This window comes from Saccostrea cucullata, unplaced genomic scaffold (assembly GCF_032062105.1).
Source record: "Saccostrea cucullata isolate Sc308-1 unplaced genomic scaffold, CSIRO_AGI_Scuc_v1 ctg10131, whole genome shotgun sequence".
Lineage (NCBI taxonomy): Eukaryota > Metazoa > Mollusca > Bivalvia > Ostreida > Ostreidae > Saccostrea > Saccostrea cuccullata.
The window spans coordinates 1-23,167 of record NW_026925156.1 but is presented as its reverse complement, the minus strand read 5'-3'; the positions used below and the strand labels follow the sequence as shown (position 1 = coordinate 23,167).

The window sequence follows — 23,167 nt, the reverse complement described above, 5'->3', positions numbered from 1 at the left end:
TTGGCGGGTATCGTCTTATGAGCTTCCATAGCTCATGAATTATTGGACAAAATCAAATGAGATTTTGTTATATCTTTTTGAAAGATGATTTTAAAAGTTAGATAGGAATGCTAAAACTTATTATAGGAAAAATAAATTTAAATCACCTCAAGAGTTTACCATGCGTTTCTTTTTCCTTTCAGTATATATAACCTATTTAAACAACCTCTGCTAAGTTAAAAAGCCCGGTAACATCCTACTCTGAAAGAAATTATCATTGATGTTGGGGCATCTCAATCTTTTTTATTAATTTTCAAAAAGAGCATATTTTGGTCAAGATTATTTTGCGAATCTTTGCGCAACGTTTAAGGATTATTTTTTTTTATGGTGTATTATTTTATAAGGCTTTACATGTAAATTAAGCGAGTACACGTGAATTCTGCCCTTTGGCACTACTTGGGTGTCAGGTTAAGTCTAATTGTTTCTGTAGATCTACATTTGTAAATCATATAAATACCCGAAATGAAAAAAAGCAAACCACGCAGTAAATGTGTAAAGTACATTTTATTTCCCCGAATTTTTTATCATCTCTGTGATGGAGAGTTAGTAGTTAATTCTGAAAGATCTTAACCTGTGCTTATTAAGTTTCAATTATTTTAGATCTATATGAATGTTTGTTTAAAAAACCTAAATCGGAAAATGCAAGGGTGGTTAATTTCATTTTTTATGTTCGGTATAACAAGGAAGTATTAGACAAATAAAAGGAAAAAAAAGTTTTTAAAATCTGAAAATGACATAATACATTAATTTCCGCAAGGTTTTCCTCTTAAGTGTATTTTCCCTCCAACAGAGCATACTAGTGAAGAAGCCACAATTATTATTCTATAGTTTACATGTATCGATTGAGCATAAAACGCCAAGGTGCACATGAGTACACTGACCTTTTAAATAAGTTTTTCATATAACAAATTCATTACTACTTTTATATTCTGACTTTGCATAATTTTTGGACACAAGGAGTTTTTTTTTTTTTTTTTTTTTTTTAAGAAGATTTGCTGCCATCAAATGGCCTTCTGGATGAAATTGAAAATGCCATAAGGATATTGTGCATCTACAGGACATCATTACAAATAATAATTAAAAAAAGATTTGGCTACATCATAAATTTTACGAGAGTTTCTGGGAACACATTCTTGTAGAAAACTGTATGTTTTGTTTTTTTTCCTCAAATTACCTCTACTGTAAAAATAAAAGAAATTAAATCTTAAAATTTACAGCAAATTTTAAAAATGCTACAAGACATATATTCCGAAAGATTATATGGCTACTCTTTAAACTGTAAGGAGCTTTAGGAATAACAGGAAACGGACAGAAAAGGATAACGATATACAAGAACATTCTTGACAACCTGCGGTACAGTCATCAATTACTATAGCATTTATCTGTTTGAGGCAAGACAAATCCACTCTTATTTTGAATATCTAGATAATTCCTGCCTTGAAAAAGTATACCCAACAGGAAATGTTCTGTATCAACTGAGGTGACACCAGATGAAACGAAGAAATCGATGTTTTCACAAAATCAATTTAGACATTTTCATTTTACGACCTTCTATTCATGTGAAATAAAATTTAATAAGTGACCAATGGTGAATTAGTTTAATATATCAATATTGAACCAGACTAACTAGAACATGGTTTGATATTTTTCTGGTAAATATCAAAGTATGTTCACAACCAATAAAATCCAATCAAAATGTTACTTTATATAGGTATGTGCATTTTTCGAATCAATAAGACACAGGAATGTTGCTACGTTAATGTTTGAGACATCATTTATCGTCCAAATGTTTGGATATTAATATGGCAATAGTTTTGCCCGACGTTATTCTTCTCAGATACTCAACAGTCTCCAGTCGTTGCAATCCTTTTTTACATGTTGTTTTTGTAGCCAAATTTGTCCGTGCACAAGCACTTAAACGGTGTAAAATTAAATATTTACATTTGCAAATACCTTTCGTAGATTAACCTATTGAAAAGAAAATACATGTACGTTCAATATTTGGTGGTCAGAGGTCATAGCGCGACCGGATCACAGAGCGATGTGATATTTTGACCAAACAACTTCTAGGTCATTGCGCGTCACTACATAGAATACTTTGGCCCGTTCGTGTAATAAATACAATTAAGCTCAAAATGTTTTAGTTTCAAATGTAAATATAAGTAATAAACAACAATGTTAAATGTTCACTGGGAAATGAACTTTTAGTTGTAACTGGGCCGCCACAGTAGCTTTGTCGGTCTAGCCCCCTCTCTGTGATTGAAAGATCGATGGTCAATGGTCTTGGATCAAATCCAGCCTGCGACGGACCTACGTCGATAACAATTAGGTGGCAACTGATCCTTCGATAAGCTCTCGGAACTTTAATTGATTGCTTGATTGCATACTGTTTAACGTCCCGCTCCAGAATATTTCACTGATATTGAGACGTTGAAGTTAAAGCTGTGGGTTTATTGGATGAAACCTAACAAAACGAGACTATCACGACAGGCGTCGGTACAGTAGAGAGATCCTTTACTTCTAAATGCTTCTGAGTGACGAAATAAGTTTTAAATTTTGTCCTTCACCGGTATATGATGACGTTTCTATGTCAGTGATAAATTAAGTAATCTAAAGCAACATACAATCAATCAATATAAATATAAAATGAATTGTTTCCCTTTTTTCAAGGGTTCATGCATATCTTTCTAATTACTAATAGAAGTAGATGAAGTGTATTTGAAAAAGTGATGATCACACTAACAATATTAACCATGACTGCAATGTTTTCCGTGGAGATAATTGAAGATACCTATCTTAAACAGCTGACCAAATGGAAACAGCGAGTAACTGTATTTATAAACAGTTCAATTACTTTGGATTAAAAAAAAAATAACCATTTACCGAGCATTCTAATATATCAAACCACTCATCAAAACACCAAAACAAAAACTTCAGTCTACATTTAGACAAGTTCTAAAGATACAATAGTTTTATACATTGATACTGATATGTTCCAGTTATGCAGTCTTTTCATAAAAGAAATAAACAAAAGATACCTATGCACAACTGATAGTACAAACCAATTTTAAATAAGATAAACTTTATTCGTTCCCTTCGTTCTCTACACTAAATGAAAACGTACATAATTTAAAAGTAAACGGTATTACTGAATAAATAATAAATATTCGTTACTAAGTAGTGGATACTAACTGGATGTATATATTCAATTTAATTAGATGATATAAAGAATAGAACCATGATATTAATTTTTTACCATTATGATTAAGTCCCCGAAGCCATAGATGACAATTTTCTTCTTTAGAATGTGTAGTAGAAACACTTACACTGAGACTAGAATTTATAGTGATACTGGGTATGGTCGTGATATTTGTAAATGTGATAGGTGGAAAGTTGTTATATGGAAATGTTTCAAGTGGCGATGAAAGTAGTCTGTCGTAGTAGATGTGATAGCCTTTCTCAAAGGAGGCCATAGTAAGGTAAGCATTGAATTTAAAGAAAAATCTTTCTTTAATAGCAGGCCCCTTCGAATTAAAATTCGTTGCTATTTTATAGATACACATAACATGAAACTTTATCTTCCACACATAATTACAGTGGGTTATATATATATATATATATATATATATATATATATATATATATATATATATATATATATATATATATATATATATATATATATATATATATATATATATATATATATATATATATATATATATATAAAGTTCTTTATATCCCTAATAAAAATTAATTTATCGATTACATATATACATGTATTTCATTTGAATCTTTTCATTTTAGTTTTTGTCTGGAAATGATTTCTTATAAATATGTATGCAGATTTGAAACTGCCCCGTGGGGATCCGGGTTAGAATTGGTCCTCAGTACCCCTTGTTTGGCGTAATAGGCGACTAAATGGGGCGGTCCTTCGGATGAGACCGTATAAACCGAGCCCCCGTGTCACAGCAGGTGTGGCACGGTAAAGATCCCTCCCTGTTCAAAGGCCGTAAGTGCCGAGCATAGGCCTAAATTTGCAGCCCTTCATCGGCAATGGTGACGTCTCTCATATCAGTGAAATATTCTGGAGAGGGACGTTAAACAGTATTCAATCAATCAATCAGATTTGAAACTTTGTAATGATGGCCAACTCTTTCAAATTTTTGCAATTCAAACGTAAACAAGACGTAAACAAAGGTAGTGACTGTTCCCACGCCAAGCGATCTGCACTAGAAGGGAAAGTCACGGGTCTTTCGGATTTGACTTTAATAATGTAGGTCCCGTGTCACGGTAGGCGTTGACACGAAAAATAACCCTCACCTCCCAGTGGCTCTGAATGGCAAGTATTGAGCCCTTCAACGGCATACTATGAATGAAAAATTTTCGAATGGGACGTAAAACAATATACAATTAATCAGTCCACATTTGTAAAACGTACGTTTTAAAATATCTTCATAATCTAATATTCTGTTTTTGTCCAAAGAATATACTTTTCTATGCTCTGACAAATGTTTATTTTATTGACATATTTAAAACATCTCAGTAATTCGGAGTTGATACATACAGGACTTTCAAAACAAGGATGGCAGTTTTATAAATAAAATAACCATAAAGCGGCAACTAGCTGAGTTGTAGAAACATTGCCGCTATGTAAGTGTTTATAAGGTTTTATTTAAAATATTATTCTAGCAGCTCGCTTATGGAGTTTACAAAGTTTGCAAAACCTTTTTTTTTTTCATAATGCCCCAAACAGTACAACAAGAATCAAAATAGGGGGAAACAATTGTTAACTCCTTCATTTCAACTGATCCCATCTCTGATGTTTGGAGTTCCGTGTTTGCTATGCTTCTGTTTTGTATTGTTTGATGGACTACTGATCTTCAATACAGATGATTATCACTATATCTCTCATTAAAAAGAAAGGTAATTTTGAGGACATAATTTTATCTTATCTAAACAAGACATATACTTTTTCGTTAAAATTTCAACATATTCAGAACACGTGAGACCTTCCAATGTAAACATCAAGTATCTTTACACCAGATACATTTTGATAACGACTTAACATCCGCTTGAATAGAAAACTTCCTGTGGTTTCTTAGCCTTTGTTTCGGACCAATTAACATACATTTATTTTTTTAACATCAATTGATAACTTTTTTCTATCCAATCTAATGTATTCAATAAAATCACTATGTAATTTATTTTTAATAAAATTTATACCTTTATCCGAGAAATCTTGAGTTGATGTTTCCATAGTAAGTTGAAAAATACAATACCAAAATTATTACAAGAATATTATCTATTCAATCAGTGGAATTTATTTCTTGTAAAAACCATGTGGTAGATTAAATTATGTTTATATTCATTCCACAGAAGTCTACCACTTCCGGATAATTTTACATAAAAATTTGAGGTAATTTCTGAAATATTAACACTTTTTTTTGTCCACGAATTGTTTATAATACTTTATTAACCTTTGTCAAGTTGTCAATTGAGAAGTAAGAATCTCCCTGCCGGGTTATCAAATCCGCTGTTTCTCATAAATCTCCAAAAATCTAAATATAATGTACAACTATTATTCTGATGAACATATTTTGATAACATACACTTTACCCTTTATTATCATGAAAATAATGTCAACTAAAAAGAACAAAACTTATTTTTTTATTTCTTCTGATATTTTTTTAATGTGTTGAGAGGCCCAGTATCTCAAATTTTCAAATGCTTTGAATGCTAATGTAAGACAAGCGTTTCAAAAAAAAATTTAATCACTCATGAGATGCACATATTTATTTTTTGTTCAACTAAGGTTAAGAAAATCTAGGATGTCTATCTTAATATAGTTAATGTTACAAGCTTCGGGTACTGGAAGCATAAAGTAGAATAAATTAAATTTATCAAATGTTATGCGAATGACCATTTTTCTTGTATTCACATTTTCGTTTTTTAGTTCGTAGCATCGCAAGGGTCTTATTCAGATAAATCAGCAAAATATAAACGTCAACAAATAATATTTTTTTAATAATGCTAGTATTTTTTAGTATAGCTATAAAGGTTTGAAACGATTTTTAATATCAAATGAAGAAAGTAATCTAACTATTTGGTTAAGTCACCTTATCAGAAAGTTACGTGATTATTGTATATAATGCGTTCTGCATTGAGGTCATCACGAATTTCAATATTGGAAAGACCTAATTTTGTTAAAATTAGAAATTTTAGTTGTACTTTGTTTCTGTATGTCATGTTGTTTTGAGATATTGCTAGTTTTTTTTAAATTGTTTTAATGCACCGTTTTGTTGATTTTAGAAAAACAGTTATACTTTTTTAAGTTAAGAAATATCTATATTTATACTTAAAAAATGATCAACATTTATTTTGTGTATGCCCTTGCAAAAGAACGATTTAGTGAAGCAACTCGATATAAAACATATCGACTATGTAAAAGAAATCACAGTTAAACTAGTTCAGGCTTTGGATTACGTGTAACCTTATCCTAAATCAAATACCTTGATACATGTAACCAGTGAAGAACGGTAGTTAACAAAAGTTTTACATAGGTATTAATGCTCTAACATTTGTAAAAAAAAATTGCTTGATGAAAGAATGCATTTTCACTATGGAAACTCATTTCATCCGTATAGCTCTACGCATACAATCTGTCATATTGTACTACTATCACTTCATTCCAACATGGAATTCCGATCATTGACTTGTTAAAACGGTTTCTTTCTTTGATTTTATTAAGGATAAGATTTAATGCTTGGGAAGTTTTTATATGATTTTACATCTATGTACATCTGAAAATCGCAAATCATTTTCTTTTCTGTTAAAGTGAGGAATTATTACAGTGTAATTTTTGTGATGTCAAGTAAACTTTTCCGTAAAGATAAGTGCTCAATAACTCCTTTATCCAGCCTTTCAGTGTTGTTTCCTAATCTATATGATGCAAGATACAAAATATGATCGAATTTATATATTTTAGGTAAACACAATTTCATCTTTACAGATGTCCACAGTACGATCTAAAGGTACAATGTTTCGAGTTAACATTTTTCCTAGGAACATTACTGAAGTTGACCATGCTTCCAAAAGACTAACTTGTTCTGGAATTGACAAGTTTAAAAACACATATCATTGTTTACCATTATCTGACCTGTCTCAACTTGTTGAATTGTGCTATCAAACAAGCTTTTTGATTGAAAAGGGTAAGATAAATTGAAATTATGTTTATTCTGACTCTAAGGACACAAATAGTGCTCTTAAATGGTCATCTTATTTTAAGACAAAAAATCTGTTTATCTTTTTATATATAAATTGAGTAGCATATTACCTTTATTTCATAATCTTCTTGCATTCTCTTCTCCGTTTGACTGTTCTTTCTGCAAGTATCTTTTTTAGAAGGAGATACCATTATAAAACCTAACATGTAATAAATTTTAACAAATGAAATAATTTATGAGTTAAAACATATCTTAATATCATTTTATTAATTTCCGTGTACAATGCATTAACAATTTAATTGACAGGAAATTGCATGGTTCTTCACTCCGGTTATTTATACAATCGATCATGTCTTCATTTTACTGAGGGCTGTCCCAGCACGTATTACCAGTCCAAACTGATGCTGAATTGTAAGTGTTTTGCGCGGATTATGAACTGAAATATTAAATTTCAATATACCAAATTAAATTAACATTCTAAATCTCAAAATCATTTATGGTAGGTCGCGGGTTTGCTTTTGTCATCAATTTTGGTACACAATTTTGACGATTTGAGCGGTTGTTTTGTGCACATTTGATTATGACGTTAGTTACATGTACGTCACAAGGGCAATGTTGCGTTGTTTCCCGTTTTATTCTCTGCAAATGACTCCAAGTCTGTACTTATCAAGTCCATTTATACAAAGTAAATGATACTGTACGTAAACCTCGTACAAGTTTTATAATTGAATTTCAATCTGAATTAGCCATTGTACAGCGCATAGAAACTATATGTGATTTTGCGCTTTATAAATTAATAAGATAATAATAATAATAATAATTCTGATGTGATAGTATATGAACCGGTAATGCCTTAGGACAACTTAAATACAATAGCAAATGAAAGGAATAATTTAGATTGTAAATAAGTGTCATTAAACTGCTGAAAGTCAACCAGAATAAGTCATTCGATCAGTGAAAAAGGAAGTTATGGTATGAGAAAAGAAAGTTATTATAATTAAAATTGCTAAACAGATAACTTTGGAGGGGTGGTTGTATGTTGTATGTGCGCATGTAATTAGCAACTCAGGGGAACATGCGTATTTCATCATAACTACCAATCAAATCGGGGGCAAAAGTTTGTGTAATTTTTTAGGATGGAATCAATCCTCAACACTAAATGCAGTTTAAATTTATATACAATCATGTATTTTCCTGATTTTTCTTCTAAGTGTCATAATTATTTTAATTATTTGGTTATTATGTATTTAATAAAAGAAGTCTGTTCACTTTATGCATAAAATGACCCAGTAGATTTACCAATTAATTAATCAACACTGGATTTTCAATTTGAAACACTAAAATAAAATAGATAAATGGTGCTTTCATATCCTATTTAAAAGAATCTTCTTAATTTATAATGTTCAGGTTTTGGAGAACTGGCTTTCTGAAATTCCAATGTACTTGAATTTTTCAGTAAACAGGTATTATTGTGTACTTTCAGTAAAGAAAAATAATATGAGTGCACTCTCTGATCTAAAAAATAAAACATGTCCATTAATCATCAGAAACAGTTCTATTATTTACTAATTGTAAATTTAAGATCAGAGGTTAAGCTGTACATTAAAAATAAAATAACTATTTTTAACATTGGCCGGTTTGTAGACTTTCTCAAATTTTGAGGAAATTTAGGCATTTCGTGACGTCATAATGTATTGACTAGCCAGAAAATGACGTCATTTTTGATAAATATGCAATCACCAAAGATCTAAGTGATATTTAATGTATTTTTAATTAAAACTATGCACTTTAAGTTTTTTCAGAAATTCACAGGGCCAAATAAGGCAAAAGTTAACCTTGTTCTTTCGTTTAGTCTCCTTGCTTTTGCTGGCTTACTTCCGAATTTGTCTATTTTTTAAAAAAAGATCTCCAACCCTTTTAAAAGAAACTCTTTCCACAAAATTTGCTTGAATTTTTAACATCATTTTTCCATATATTTCAATGGTAAAGCGTAAAAATGTACTAAAACAATACCACGTTTACAGTAACATAACATCAAAAGTACGTAGGCAAATTTAATAAAAAAAAAATGCAGAAAATACGCAGTAAATTCGAAAGAATATTATACCAAATTTTCAAGATCTGTTTTCTCGTAAGAATTTTTATGCAGTAAACCCGCGATTAACCTTAAGAAATTTGAATTGTTAAGAGTCATTCTCTGTAGGCATCAACATGGGCTGGAAATTGATTCTCACGGATTTTGTTGAAATTTGGTGAAATAACTACATTATAAGCCCAATTTACAAAAATATTATTGAAAGTGGCCAATTGGTCTTGTTTCCATGGCAACCAGGTTACCTGTTTTTGCACATAGGTGGAGAATACCTAAAATGATATTTCTTCTCATTAATGTACATTTAATTAATAAAGGCGATTATTATTATTTTTTCCATTGAAATAATTTGTTATTTGTATTTACTATACAAGAAAGTTGAAAAAATAATTTGGACCTGCCGTTAAATGCCAAATAATATAAAAAAAATTGCTTTAAAAAAGGGGGTTGAACATAACAATGTACATAAAAAACGCAGGCACTGGTGGAATATTATGATGCTCTGAATTTCACCTTATACATTTATGAAGAACATATGAAAAAAAAACTGGAGAGGTAGTATTTACTTTAAGAAAATAAATTGATTGTAAGGTTTGTAAAAATCTCTAAATTTACAGATATTTTTGTCAAGAGTTATATCCCCTTTCGGAAATCTTTTGCTTAAATCAATGAAAATGAAAGTGAAAGTCCACAGCAGAAAACGACTTTGAGGAGTAAATAATGTCTGTTTTGGATATTTTCAAGGGTTTAAATCCAATTTGTGAAGTATTTAACATTACCCTTAGTCAAACTTTTAAATGATTGTTCAGGCTTTACTGTGTCTGAGAGATATACATGTTTGTGTGTAAGATGTGTATGTGATACATTGTAAACTTAAAAAATGGATAGCATCCTATGAGCTGATGAAATTCCTGCCTATGTGTCAAGTGCTTCATTATTGAAAAGAAAGTGTGTAAAAACAAAGTAACGTCAGTTAAATGGACTTCAGAGCTAAGAATGGGATAATAAGGTTGTGATGAAGTAATATACATGACATTAAGAAGATCACTAGGCAAGTACCAATGAAATATTTACCATGAATAGAACATTGAAAGTAAATTAAGTTGCACATATTTTGTATGAGTTTATTAATAATAGGGTATAACTATTTATTGTAAAAATAACATTTAAGTACCCAAAGCCTAAATAATGACATGATTCTAATTATATCAATAATTTATAGTATAGGCAAATTATCAATGTTATTAAAATCAGATGTTGATGAAAATTATATAAACCATCTGTTGATAAAAAGTATATATGTTATCAAATTAAACCAAAGCATTTCTGTATATGACAAAAGCTAAATACCTCATAACAGCTTTTTCATTGTGTGCTTGAAACCAGAAGTCTCTGTCGAGACTGTAGCTCTACTGATTTGTACTTATCAAAAACCATTGCACTATTTTAAGTTTCTTTGTGTAGTCTACTTGTGTGCCAACTTATTTTGAAATCAAACTAAAACTGTACAAGGAGTAGCGTTTTAAAGGAATTTCACAGAAAATTCTATTTTTAGTAACTAAGGTAACACCGTTCATCGAAATCAAAAAACGATGCACTATTCTATGTATCTAGTGTGGTCTACTTGTGTGCCAAGTTATATTGAAATCAGACCAAAATTGTAGAAGGAGTAGCGTTTTAAATTCTATTTTTAGTAACCATGGCAACACCGTTCATCGAAATCAAAAACCGATGCACTATTCTATGTATCTTAGTGTAGTCTACTTGTGTGCCAAGTAATATTGAAATCATACTAAAATTGAAGGAAGGAGTAGCGTTTTTAAAAATTGTTTACAGAAAGACGGACAGACAGACGGATGGACGCCGGACGCATTACAATCGCATAAGTTCTTCTGGTCTCTGACCAGTATAGCTAAAAAAGAAGGTGGGGGGGTATTGCCATGAAAGGCATTTCATCAATTTTTAAAAAAAAAAAAAATTTCATTTATTTAGCATTTTTTAAAATTATTCATATTTTATTGTACATGTTGACCTTATGAAATCACATCACTAAACTGAACACATAACAAAACTGCAATTTTCTTTTAGATTTCAATTTGTGCAGGGCTGAAATTTGTTGATGCAATTTTTTTTTTGAATGGGGATGATGATCGTTTGTGAATGTGCCCTTTCATTTAGGAATTTGAAGTTATTGCAAAAAATTGAAAGAACTTAGATATTTATCTCTTTAATGTCAGATTATTTTATTGCAACAAAGAAAAAATACATTTATCTTAATTATTAAGATTTTTTGACATAACAAACACTGTCACAGTTGAATTTATGCCAAATTTATACAATGTGTACACTTTACTGAAACAATATGTAATGAAAGAATGCATTTAGGTATATAGGGAAATATGGCAATTTTCAGTGGAGAGGAGTTCCTTTTACGTACATGCAGAAATTGGGTATATGTAAAATGGTCGTTGTTGAAATCATAGATTTATGTGCCCGAATTATAGCTGAGAGAAAAAAATTATTATATTTGATTTTGTCATATTTTATGAGGGCATCTCAGTATTCCATTTATCACATACTTTTTGTTCTGGAAAATATTTTTAATAAGCTTTCCAAATAGTTTTAGATACAAATAAGTTATTTAATTTGAAGAAATATTAATACAAATAAATCAAGCCCCCTTTTTTAACATATTGGAGGAGGGGTGGTAACATTCTATTGCCACCCCCCACTTTAACACCCCCCCCCCCCGAAAACTATTTCAGATAATTATATTTTTCTTGTCATATATCGATGTATACTTAAGAACCCTCTCTACATTGCACACTAAAGAATTCTGATTCTACGGTATTTTTTGCAGTTAGAGTGATCTGCCCTTAGATCTAAATTCTAAAAATTAGAAATTCACAGTATATTACACAATTTGTAATGAGTTCAAGTATTCTTAGCATTTTAATAAGCCAAGATAAATTAATTGAACATGTTATTTACATAGTACTTTCTTTATGGAAGAAAACAGCAGTCATTTCTATTCACTTAAGTATACTGTGTTGTGTTTGATTATTTTTCCTGGGGGTAAATGCCCTACACCATATAGTGAAAATCATATAAATAAGCTCAATATATTAACACCTTTATAGAATGTTTTTCTCAATGTCCAAAATTTTGCACTGGTGTAGAGAGGGTCACTAAGGTAATATTACACTCACTTTGAGTCAAAATGAGGTTCTCTGTTGATTGAATTTCAAAAGCTGAAAGGGAGTTCACCCCCACAGTGTTTTGGACCTAACAAGAGTGGCTTTGGTTTGTATTATTATATGCCATCCACCTAATTGTACTTTCCCTTATACAATTATTTTAACCTCGGTGCCTTAATGAGGAAGAACAAAATCACAAAATCTTTAAATTGCATACTGAATTTTGATTGTCATTCTTAATGTGTATGAAAAGACACTTATCTCTGTTGGGAAACCTTAACGAAATTTTTTATGTATGGTACGGACAGACACACGTATAAACAGGAAGTTGATATCAGATTTAAACTCAAATATTACCCACCATGCATATAGCATGCCTTAGCAAATACTGTGCTAAAATTTTAATCATCATTTCAATGACTAGTTGCTGAGAAACTGCAACCAAACATTTGTTACATACAGACACACAGGCAGCCAGCCAGCCAGACAGACGGACGGACTGACACACAAAAGTAAATTAGTATAACCCCTTCTCCTTCGTAGCGGTGGTATAATAATTCCTTACAAAAAGTGCCCCGCCACAGCATGATACGCCCGTCAAATATTGTTCAATAATAATAAATTGGTTAGGATGCAAGAAAATCAGGTAGCCTTGATTAACAGATTGACACAGGTTTCAATGATTTAATTTCCATTTCTTATCATACATCTCTAAGAGACTTGCAGTGTAGGGATTGATTATAACAAATACATCATATAACTCCTAAACTGGTTGTATTAGAGCATAACAAATATCCATCTGCAGCTTACTTAAACTTAAATTGTTTATTGCATATTTTATGAAATAATAGAAATGCTACAGTTTAATAAAAAAAAATCAAACATAGATTTTAATTTCTTCAGACTATAAAATTCTATGTGAGACATGACTGCAATTTGTTGCAAATATATAAAAATTGAAATACATATTATGTATATATATTTTTTCAATGAACACATGTATAATTAGTTTTAATTATATTATACAATACTAATTTAGTTTTAATCATACACTAAAAAATAAATTTGTTTTAATTACATTACACCAGTTGGAAGATCTTTATCTGGACTAGCCATCAAGAACTCTTAATTAACACAAGCAACTATGAGGCCATTTCTTTTTGCCCAACTCCCAAGAGATAAATTAAGATAACAGCTGCATCAGATCTAGAGATGCTCTTAGCTCCTGACAATAAACTCATTTATTTCTCTCTAATTTGACATGCAAGTTTCTGCTATCAAAATTCTTCCTGACCCGGGCTTGATAATTATGCCCATGGGACAAATTGAATTCCTCTCAAAGCATAAACATTTGTTACAGATTGCTGTAAAGTATATCATGAAAAAAATAAGTTTTTACTTAAATTAAATTTTTTTTTAATAAGGATATTAAGGATACAACTATATTTTTACATTTTTTAGGATTATGAAGTTTAAAATTTAAAAGACTTAGTTTTTTAAAAAAAAAATCACTTAAATTAAAGGTCACAGTGGCCTTGAAATAGGTCGCGACACACCTTCTACTTTAGCTGTATACTTTTAAGCTCTAGGTCTCATAGTTTTCTAGTTATGAGCCGGACAGGATTTTTCCATATTTGGCTATAGCATCTTTATTAAAGGTCAGAGTGACCTTCTACCCAAGATGTATCAGCTGACAAAGTTTGGTAACTCTAGGCCTTATAGTATTAAAGTTATGAGCCGGACACGAGAAAAGCTAACAGACGGACAGACAGACAAACGGACGGACACGAAGCCTATAACATAATACGTCCCATCTTAAGACGGGCGTATAAAAAGGAACAGCAAAAGATAATTTCAACAACAACAAAAACAAGTTGAATCGAGGAGAGGGGGGGGGGGGCACTCTTGACTATGTGCTTGTCCTATTTAAACTAAGAAGCGCACGTACATGTTAAAATATGTGTATATATGTTTCAATTAATAAATTAAAGCAAGTTGCTTCCAAAAGATCGGTCATGATTTTAAGAAGGTATTTATTGTTTCCATGGAAACAAATCCTGCTGCAGTAATTCAGAAAAATCTGATCAGTTTAAGTTTGAGTTCATCTGTTTTTGTCCCGGTAAATAAATTAATTACAAGCATAATCAAACATTGGTGGCAGTGCTATGAGTTTTGTATATTGATTAACCAATAATTATTTGGATCATTCCTGAGTTATAAGCAATTGGTTACCATAGCAACTGTTTTCTTTTTAAATTATAAATTTCTATTTTCATGTTAGTGAAATGAAAAGGTTTATATGGAATTGAAGAAAATATATAATCATGCAATAAAGCAGAAGATTTTGTATATTAAACATATCAATGAAAATTATTTATCCTGAACTATTGGTTGCCATAGCAACCATTTTTTAAAAAAAAATTCTGTTTGATATTTGATGAAATACAAGTAAATTCAATTTATTTTATTGAAAAAGAAAAAAAAATCATGAATGAAGCTTTTATATTATCCCTTGTATACTTGTCAGTATCACAAAAATTGTGATAGCAACCATTATAAGGAAGTGTTTAAAAACTATTGGGTTACCATAGCAAAGTGATTTTAGACGCTTGAATTTTTATTTAACTTTTTAAATGTAGATAAGTGAAATACCAAATATAATAAGTGTTATCTATCTAATTGAAGAAATTTAACCATGCACTGAGGCCACAGATTCTGCGTAACGATAACGTCAGTAGCTAATAAGGCTATCGTGATTTTTCCTGACTTGTTGGTTACTATAGTAACACATTATTTTTGTTTAATTTATGAACATACATTTTTATCATAATATTTTAAAATTATGAGGTTAAGTAGTGTGATTTGTTTTACTTTTGATTTTTTTTAAGCTATAATGTGCAAAAAGGAGCCAAATGTTGAATCTACAAATTAATCCAAAATCTCCATGGCAACCATTTTCGTTTTTGTTTTATTTTCTTTTGAGAAATAATACCTCTCTAGAAATTTTTATATTTTATTAAGTTAAGGAATCACCTTTTCAGTGATGGTAGTTGTTTGTTATGGATTGCTCGCGTTTTCTTGCTACTATGCTTAGAAAATGCCAAAAATTTGCATTTTTTCAAATTTGTTAAAATTTGAAAAATTCACTCTTTTTACTGAAAGACACCTCTTTTATGACCAACAACTGAATAATTTCATTAGTTGTGGTAGTTACTCCAACAATTGGGGTATCAGATTAGGCAACAATTAAATCTGTAAATAATATGCAGAAAATAGAAATATATGATGAAGATGGTATACTTTCAGTAGGTTGCTCTGTATTTTTGGCCTCAAAATGGTGGTTTTGGTTACCATGGCAACCGGGACTAAAAAAAAAATAAATTTACCCCCAAAATGTTCTATACATGGTGTTTCAAAATTGCATTCAAAAAATCAGCCAAATCTGTGATGTACCATTTCCAACTTTTTTTCTAAATTCTTTGATTCTTACAGAGAATGGCTCTTAAAGGTTAGCTATTTTGCTACCTTGTCATTGTTCATTTGAAAAAACCAGACTTTCTTTTGAATGTGTGAATGCTTTTAAAAACAAACGGGCGAAAAAATAAAACTAAACAAAGTTAACTGAACACAATATGAGTTGCGTTTGTGATAATTTAACTTTGCTGTTTGGTATATAAATCAATATTATACATAAAAACTAAAAGCACGTTTTACATCAATCAAAGCTTTGACGAAATAATGAAAAATGAAGGTTTATAAAGTTTTCTTGTTTTTTTTTCATTGAAATAGATAGTTTCAATTTTATAACAAACACCTTTCGACATCAAAGTTGAAGCTTATATATTGCCTTAACTTAAGAGACAATGGAATTTATTAAAAACAGATACGAGAGAAGCCGTTTCAGTCAAAGCATTTAGAAAAAACTTGACAACAAAAATTGATATTCCACCACCATACTATTCTTTTGGCAAACGATACACAAATATCATTCATACCAAGTTAAGACATTACTGTATACTAAACCATGATCTATATAAACGAAATATTGTAAGTAGTCCATTATGTTTATGTGGAAAAAATGAAGATGTGTATCATTTCTTTTTTGCATGCACAAATTATTCCAGTGCTAGAAGTACTCTTTTTAATCATTTTTAATCATTTGTTCATGCTTGATTTGGTTTCTATAGATATTAATGTATTATTATGTGGTGAGGTTAATTTGCCTTTACAGATAAATAACAGTATTTTTGCTGCTGTTCATAAATTTATTGACGAAACATGTAGATTCTCCAAATGATGTATTACATTATATTGTATCTATTTATTCATGTATGGATTGTATTATTTTTTCTTTTTGCATGACATATTGTATTATGTACGAAAGCCAAGAAGGCTCATTCGAGATTCAAGTTTCGAAATACGAGATTCAAAATTCGAGATTCGAAATTCGAGTTTCGAGATTCAAGATCCAGATTAACCAACCAAAAGGCTCATTCGAGATTCGAGTTTCGAAATACGAGATTCGAAATTCGAGTTTCGAGATTCAAAATCTAGATTAACTAATCAAATACGGGTTCAACATTTGATTACTTCCCTTTATTATGCTTTATCTATCAATAAATCGTTTAATATATTTATAACAAATGAGTCATTTGATTAAATTACAATACAAGAAAGAGTGTTATATGTATTAGAAGGAAAGTTAAATAATCATTTGATTTTTGATCAGCAAGATATACTTCAATTTATATTATGACTTCTTAAATATTAAATAGAATACATATATCAGGAATATATATATTTTTGCATTGTCTACTGTATATAAAGGGTTGCTGACATAATAATACAGTTATAAATAGTGTCTAAAGATTAACAAAATCCCCACCCCTACCGGCAACACCTGCCAATTTTTCCCGACACTGAAAATGTTACTTTAAAACTTTGAAAGGCAATATAGCCTTGATAAATAAAAACCGCGCTCGTTTTCCTAATAGAGGGAATACATTAAAATAAAGTTTTCAATTACTTATGTTCATCTAAGGCTTTGATTTCTTGAACTAATTAACAATTATATATACAATACAGATTGCAAATATGAATTAGAATAAATGCAGCATTCATTTTATCTGATATCAAACAGTAGATTAGTCTAAATTAGCTGCAGAACTATAGCGTTATGGTTTTATATTTTAGTCTCTGATCATAGCGTTATGGTCAAAGACTAAAATATACTCGGTTTTTATTTATCAAGGCTACAAGGATTTTGTTAATCTTTAGTCACTATTTATAACTTTATTATTATGTCAACAATCCTTTATATATAGTAGACAATGCAAAAATATATATATTCCTGATTATGTATTCTATTTAATATTTAAGAAGTCATAATATAAATTGAAGTATATCTTGCTGATCAAAAATCAAATGATTATTTAACTTTCTTTCTAATTTATATAACACTCTTTCTTGCATTGTAATTTATTCAAATGACTCATTTGTTATAAATATATTAAACGATTTATTGATAGATTAAACATAATAAAGGGGAGTAATCAATGTTGAACCCGCATTTGATTGGTTAATCTGGATTTTGAATCTCGAAACTCGAATTTCGAATCTCGAATTTCAAACCTCGAATCTCGAATGAGCCTTTTGATTGGTTAATCTGGATCTTGAATCTCGAAACTCGAATTTCGAATCTCGAATTTTGAATCTCGTATTTCGAAACTTGAATCTCGAATGAGCCTTCTGGGCTTTCGTAATTATGTAAGGAGAGGAATTCACTAAGTTATTTAGAACTTGTTTCCAATCCTTTTGATTGATATCAATAAACTACGTTCAAAACAAATCAACTTAAGAGACTGAAAAAAGGATCCTTTCGGGAAAACTTCTATAATTATGCATTAGTGTTAAATAATGAGCGTATAATGTAATGTCAAAAAAGTAATTTTCAAAAAAAAAAATATACAACATTCAAACAATATATCTCTTCTATTCACATGTCTTGTTATATTTAGTAAAAAAAAATATGTATGTCCTTTTTTCAGAGATGGAACTTCTTGTTTCGTACAAATAAAACTTTAAAGCCATTAATAGAAATTATCTTGTTATAATTTATATTTTTACTATCTAATAAAATGTGAGAATTCCTTAAATACCTGTATACATGTATATGTTTTGGATTGGACAACATTCATTTGAAAATTACCCGAAATTCTAGGAAACAAATGAAATCTTGTAAAATTTCGAGTATCATCTGTTGATGAACTTAATTAAATTATGAATGATATGTTTACTGTTTACTTTCTTTCTTCATTCTTTTTAGGCTTGTTAATTCAAAGCTTAAATGTGATTGTTATGTAAAGAAGAAACTTTTATTTATCTGTTACATACTTTTAAAAAAATGATATTTACAATCAATACCTGAACTTTGAATCTCTAGATCCAGCTTGCACAAAAATCAACAAACAAAACAGATGTTATCTAGCTGACCCTACCTGTCCTACCTTAAGCAGGTATTTCTACAACGAAATATATTTATTGTAATTATTCACACAATTCTTTCCTGTTCTTTAAATCCAACATGACACAAACAAATCCTTATGTAGTGACCTTGAAGTTACGACTGTCTCCCCTAGAAATGTCAGTCTATTGTGGACCACTTCTACCGAACCGGGGGATTCTTCTGGAAGCAATATCTGGATAGCGGTACCCGTGGTTTTAGCTGCTCTTGTCGTTATTTTCCTATGTTCATGTTTGATATGGAAACTGAAACACCGTCGTAAGGCCAGTGAAAAGGAAACTGGAAGTTAGTTTTCCAAATTCTTTTTAATTTAATGTGAAGAAAATGTGGTCTGTATAAAACAGGATTAATGATAAAAGACGAAACTTTGAATGAAAGTTACACTTATGAAATTTTATATTTTAAATTATTCAAAAACAAAGAGCATATTATTATGTCATGTTTTGATATTCTTTTTTTCTGTAGGAATTAAGATGGATGTAATGACGAGTCAAAATTCAGAAAAGAAAGCTTTATTACAGGAGAACGAAAATGAGGACCAGGCTGAAGGAGGTTAGTTGTCCAATTCCTTATATAGACACCCAAAAAGTAAATTATGTAAACAAGATTACAATTATTGATTGAATAATGCATTTGAAAAAAGGAGAAAAAACATATTTTTTTCAATACATAAATAAACTCTTTTATTCTTTTCCTAAAAACAAAGATAGAAATGAAATGGAAAATTTTAGGAAATTTTAAAACTTTAAAACTGACTAAAGATGGTCTAGCAACGACCTCTTCAATTTACAACTAAATAATAAACAGTTGTAGATCGATCATTGTGTCGATGGATCAAATGGTAAAAAGATACGATTGTTGATCCAGAAAGTTCGTGGAATTTCTTCGTATTTTAATTATTTGTGAGTGAAATTAGTTCAAAATTAAGAATAAGAAATAGACACTTGTTGAATATCTTAAATAAAAAGGTTTTAAACATTTATGATAGTAACTCAATGGCAGTTACTTTAGAAATGGATGTTTGGAAATCTGGGTGAGACATTAACACGTTCATAATCATTTTGATTTTTTTAATACTTGAAATTAGATTAAAACCGCCCTATTTGGTATATTTAATGAAAATTATGTCATCATTACGATTGCTTGATCTTTTTATAAAACTTTATGTGTGAGTTCATTTGGATATTTAGTTTATATGTTTATTATTGATTGTTTATTTTTGTTAGACAACGTCAAATGTCTGTTCAGTTATTAAGTTTCCCGAAAATCTTAGGATCAGACTATGTTTAACTCGTATATTATTAACATAGACATTAAATTACTGGTTTTCCTTTGGCCTAAGAAAGTTTAGTAAAATAGATCTTCCATGGACTTTGAAAAAAGGTGTGGTCGCCTTTTGGATGATCTGTTTTAAATGTTTATCCCCCTAGACAACATAAAAGCGTTAAAGATCTTTGTCTGTTGACGTACATGCACTGCTCTTAACACTGCTACTGAAGTTTGAGCATTATATGGAGAGAAGGGTTGTATTTTGAAAGATAAGTTGGTGCGCAAGGATATTAAAGCTCTTCTTGGGAGAAAAAAATGTAAAAGAAAAAAAGCAGCATTTTGTAGACTCAGGGTGAGATGCTTCTTTAACGTGACGTTACATACTTAACCTGAGGTTACGTCGAGGTCTCCCCGGGATTTTACAAATATCCATTTACAGAAAGCTGCTGTGACATAATTAGTTATTAGAACAAAGTGAAATTTTATAATGTTGTTGCATTATAAATCTTTATTAAAATATGCTTTCATCAAATCGTGATGAAATTTTAGAATTTTTCAAAAATTTACTTTCCAATTCTTTAGCAAAACATAAATTTCCTCACTTGGCCTCTTGTAACATGTAATATAAGTTTTACAGTACCGATGTGTACAATAAGAGTATTTAAACAAAACCATATTTGATTTGACCAATGACAAGATTAGTACAGTGTATATTTACGAGATCCATTTTTATTGAAAAAGGAGCTATATGTAATGTCAAAAAGCTTGGACTTCACTTTGATGTATAGAATGTTAAAAAGTCGTACGTTCAGATGTAATGGATTTCTTTTAATGTTTTGATGCCAAATTTTCTTGAATTTTTTTTTCATAGTTTTTAAATCTCAGTTAATCATCTTAAATTTTTTTTTTTAATTATGAGGAGGCGATAAAATATCTTTTAAATCCTCAAAATTTAATTAAAGAAGAAGAATAGAAGCAAGTAATTTTTAATATTTGATTTTCAGAAACCAGAAAAGAATCCCCCTTAAGAAATAATGAATCAAAACTTATACGTACAATTTTATATCCTTATATGGTCAGCAAATGCGATTTATATTTCAAAATCGATAACAGTGGACCTTCAGATATCCGGACGCCAGATATCCAGATGCTTCAGTATCCGGACGACTTTTCATCGGAACGGAAATTTTAAATGCTATTTTGTCTTGTTTTAATGGTAATTCAGATATCAGGACGCTTCACATATCCGGACAAATTGATTGGGAACGAATACGTCCAGATAAATGAGGCTCCACTTATTTTCTCTTTGGATTAGTTTAAATTAATGAAGAACCATAGCAATAGTCTCTGTTGAAAGTGAACATGAATTTTTCGAGGCATAGACATAATTACACAATAATATTCCTGTGATGGGCTTTTAGCTAACCTGAGCCGAAGGCTCAAGTGAGCTTTTCTGATCACATTTTGTCCGGCGTCCGTCTGTCTGTCTGTCCGTCTGTCTGTAAACTTTTCACATTTTCGACTTCTTCTCAAGAACCGCAGGGTCAATTTCATCCAAACTTGCCACAAAGCATTCTTAGGTGAAGGGATTCAAGTTTGTTCAAATGAAGGGCCACGCCCTCATTTAAGGGGACATGAAAATTTGATGGTATGTTTTAAAAATCTTATTCTCAAGAACCACTGGGCCAGGAAATATGAAACTCATGTGGAATCATACTCAGGTAGTGTAAATTTGCATTGTAAGTTTGTTCAAATCATGACTCCCGGGGGTAGGGCAGGGCCACAATGGCCGACCAAAGTTTTACATAGAAATACATGTATATGGGAAAATTATTTGAAAATCTTCTTCTCAAGAATAACAAAGCCATGATTGGTCATATTTATATGGAAGCATCCTCAGGTAGTGTAGATTCAAGTTTGTTCATATCATGACCCCAGGGGGTAGGGCGGGGCCACAATGGCCGACCAAAGTTTTACATAGAAATAAATGGGAAAAATCTTTAAAAATCTTCTTCTCAAGAATAACAAAGCCATGTTTGGTCATATTTATATGGAAGCATCCTCGGTAGTGTTGATTTAAGTTTGTTCAAATCATGACCCCCGGGGGTAGGGCGGGGCCACAATGGCCGACCAAAGTTTTACATAGAAATATATTGGAAATTTCTTTAAAAATCTTCTAAAGAATAACAAAGCCATGATTGGTCAATATTTATATGGAATTATCCTCAGGTAGTGAAGATTCAAGTTTGTGCAACAGCATACCCTCTCCTCTTTAAGGAATGGTCAGACACTTTTGGGTTTAAACTTTTCAATTATAAACTAAGTTCTGCTTTTATTTTAGCCATAATGTTCAGGTGAGCGATGTGGCCCATGGGCCTCATGTTTGTTTTCAAGTATTTAAAGGTACAACTCTAATAGAAGATATTCTGAGAAGTTGGCAAGAGGACAAGAACTTTGTTCCGACAACGGCAAGCAATTTGTAGAAGAAAAGATTAAAAGTCAAAACCTGGTCACGGTTGTCGGTAATTCTGGATGCGGAAAAACGGCAATGATCCAACACATTGCACTCAAGTTAAAAGAAGAACAGGGATGGGATATTAAACATGTCGATGAGGTGAAAGAAATATGTTCTCCTAGAATCTCGCCAGGTAATCAAACACTGTTTGTACTGAATGATCCGATAGGTAAGGAAACTCTTGATGATATATCATATAACTCATGGAAAAATCTACTAGACAACATTACAAACTTGCTTGCAAAGAGTTAAATTGTTGGTGTCATGTAGTAGATGTGTCATTAATGACAAGATTAGAAGGTATTC

General features: G+C 30.6%; 1 long non-coding RNA gene across 1 annotated transcript; it reads left to right on the top strand.

Annotated features, from left to right (window-relative positions):
• The first annotated feature begins 19,305 nt into the window (after positions 1-19,305).
• Positions 19,306-22,956, top strand: LOC134268209 (uncharacterized). The gene is made up of 3 exons (XR_009992317.1): positions 19,306-19,362; positions 19,543-19,629; positions 22,750-22,956. It is a non-coding gene; the product is annotated as an uncharacterized LOC134268209 (long non-coding RNA).
• The last annotated feature ends 211 nt before the right edge of the window (positions 22,957-23,167 follow it).